Below are 3,397 nucleotides of genomic sequence, written 5' to 3'. Positions count from 1 at the left end.
ATAAAGACTGGTAGCTATGGATTTAGTACCCGATGAATAGACTATAGCAGCTACGGAATTAGTGCTTTATGAACGAACATTGGCAGCTATGGATTTAGTGCCAGTCCTATAACCCTGGAAGTAAGGGACTTCGGAATAAACGAATGCAGGATAGACGACTCTTAGGTTAAATCCTTAAGAGTAAAGAAGATAACGGGGATGGGTAATGCGGTTAATTGTTTGATGATTAAACATAACAATTATATTATTGTGGGTTGAAAACCCTATGTACTCACCAGGTTTCCCAACCTGACCCACTCAGTTTATGTATATCACAGGTGACGAAGTGAAGTGACATTACACTGAGAGATTTAAAGAGATGTAGATCACTAGTGTAAATCATTGTAAGTTCTGTTTATGCTTATGTTTCGGTATTAACGATGACATCCCAAACGTTTTAAAATGAAATAAATACGTTTCCTCGAAAATGTTTTAATAACGTATTTACCATGTTTTTCTGGGAACACATTCCGCAACCTTTTTATAAAACGAAGTACTCTGATTTTCATAAAGCATAAACAAAATCGGTCTTTTCTGGCCGTGATTTTGGGGATGTAATAGTAGGAGAGGGACTTCGTGAGTCTGTGCCATGACTGGGCGAGTCCAGTTAACTGGAAGTTGACTTTGACCAAGGAGTTGACCTTGGACCAGGGGTAGGTCAGTCATTTTACCTAAGGGTATTTATGAGTGACTAATCTATGTTTATGGATTTATAGTCGGAGGATTACCGGTGCAGAAGTCAGACATCTAGCAAGCAGACTTTCAGCAGCTACTTTTTGAGGTCAATTACCTTCTAGTAGCGGTGGGTCTACGGCCACAATGTCGGCCCATCAGTAGGAGTTGTATGATTAGATGATTGCCTATGTGACATTCATCTGGGTTTGCTACTACCTGGTATGTTTATGTACTAGTATGATATGATGCTATGTGTTAGTGACAGTAGGGGAGATAGTCCCCAGAGTACCGGTCGATAGGGCCGAAGGGGTAGTTATGCCCAGCCATGCTAGATAGATTATGTGATATGTGTTATGCAGTAGTAGTAGGGGTGAAATAGTTCCCAGTATTCGGTCGAGAGGACCGAAGGGGAGACCAGCACCCAGATATGCTAGTCAGCATTCAGTCGAGAGGACCGAAGGGGAGGCCATCACCCAGATATGCTAGCCAGTATCCGGTCGAGAGGACCGAAGGGGTAGGTCGGGCACCCAGATATGCCTGACAATATATGTGTGTTATGTGGTTGTATGATATGTGGTACGATGGGGGAACTAACTAAGCTTCGTGCTTACAGTTTTAAGTTTTGGTTTCAGGTACCTCTTCATCGAAGGGGAAGGAGCTTGCGCGGTAGCGGCACATCATACACACACACACACTGTTTTCCACTTTACGAACTTGTTTTGGGATTGGTACTCTGATATTGGGTTGTTTTCATATTTTGGTTTTCAGACGTGATGTATGTTATGAAATGGCTTTGATTAGAGAATGTTTTATTTACAAATGTTTTCCAAAGTATTGATTTTAAAAACGAAATTTTTGGGCGTGAAATTTGGGTCGTTACACTTTTTCTCTTCCAAACGAAAGTTTTTTTCTTAATCTATATAAATACCAACAAACTTTCTTGATTTATACCACACATATACTTTTATTTTTTATAAAATTCGCTTTATAAAAAGATATTTACGAAGTTCAAGTAATTGATCTCAACATTAAACATAAGTTTTCAATCAAAGACTTATTTTATCAAATATGTTTTTAATTTATTTTAATTTCAATTAGTTTTATTTAAATAAAAATGTTTACATAAATTTAGAAAATAAATAAATGTGGCATGTTGTAGTGACCATTCCTTATGTGTGTTAAGAAATATTAAAAATGTAGTAAAATTGATGTGTTGCTATGTGTCGTTGGTGTGGCAAAACGGAGTGACAACCGTTACTTCATTTTTATTAAAATTCAAACTTCATTTTTATGTTATGTCTTTTCACTCTTGTTATTTAATTTTTTTTATCATGATAGTTGTCTATTATGTCATAACCCGATATATGGACGTAAATCCAACCATAATGAGGTCGGGTTTCGGTGTGGGTGCAGGTGGCTTTCGACAAACAATTGTTGTTGTAGGCAGCTGTAGCGCATGCAATCTTTATTTTGGTGAGTTGGATTTCCCCGTTGCGAAATATTGTTGTCGACATGAAGGGCAATGGGTGATGACATGTCAGCATGATGAGATGAGACAGAACAGACGGAACAAGAAACCTATAACATTGCAAATTTTCAAGAAAATTTTTATTTTCAAAAACATATGATTCTCAATACACATTTCATAAAACATCATTTGTTTAGTTTACAAAACACAATCCCTTCTTAATTACTTAATAATCCAGGATCGTCGAAACATAATTCTTTCACTCGTGTGTACCATCAAGTCGGTGCCGTCCCGAGATACTAAGAAAGCCTGAAACACATAACACATAACACGGTAAACACGAAGCTTAGTGAGTTCCCCAAAATACCACATACAACACATATTAGCCACTTTAGGCTATAACTCTGTTTGACCCTCTGGTCAAAGTGTCTCAGTGAGAGCCTCCAGTCCATAATTCTGTGGACCCTCTAGCCCTAACTCTGTGGACCTTCCAGTCCTAACTTTGTAAACTCTGATCACACATAGCACAGAATCACATAGATTTCACATCATATAATAACATAAAACATATTGTGTCACATAACTCTAATTACCACTCTAGGTAAAGTATAGTGAGAAGACTCACCTTGCATGATGTCGGATACCTTCTCGTGATCAACAACCCGACCTAGCCTCTTCCTATCAAATGATAACATCTCTAATCAAAATCCTCTCATGTTCTCATCCCTAATAATGGGTAGAAGACCATTCTACCCCTCTCTGACCTCTCTTGAATCAGCTTGACCAAAACCCCATGGTCAACTAAAGTCAACTCTAGTCAATGGTCAAACTTTGACCAGAATCGTCGAGTGCACATGGGTGACTCGGTGTGTCCAAGCGTGTCGTCTAACTTTCCCTATGGCCTCTCTCGGCTCGTCGAGTTAACCCTTCACTGGATGGGTTACCACAGGTCACGAATCGCGAGGCAACCCGACTCGACTCATCGATTCCTCTTATAGACTTGGCGAGTTTCCTCCATGGCAACACTCAAACGATCTTCTGAGGTCAGATTTGTTTCAATAACTTGTAGATCTGACCTTCTAATACTCAATAATCACGTAAAGGTCCAATCTTTAAGCTCATGCACCACTCATAGGGTCTTATTTTGGTGAAATAGCTTCTAAAATGGGAACCTAGGTTCACAACTCCAATGGAACAAAATAAAGTTGAAAGAGT

The sequence above is a fragment of the Lactuca sativa genome, chromosome 2, assembly GCF_002870075.4.
Source record: "Lactuca sativa cultivar Salinas chromosome 2, Lsat_Salinas_v11, whole genome shotgun sequence".
Classification (NCBI taxonomy): domain Eukaryota; kingdom Viridiplantae; phylum Streptophyta; class Magnoliopsida; order Asterales; family Asteraceae; genus Lactuca; species Lactuca sativa.
Note: the sequence above shows the minus strand (reverse complement) of the source record.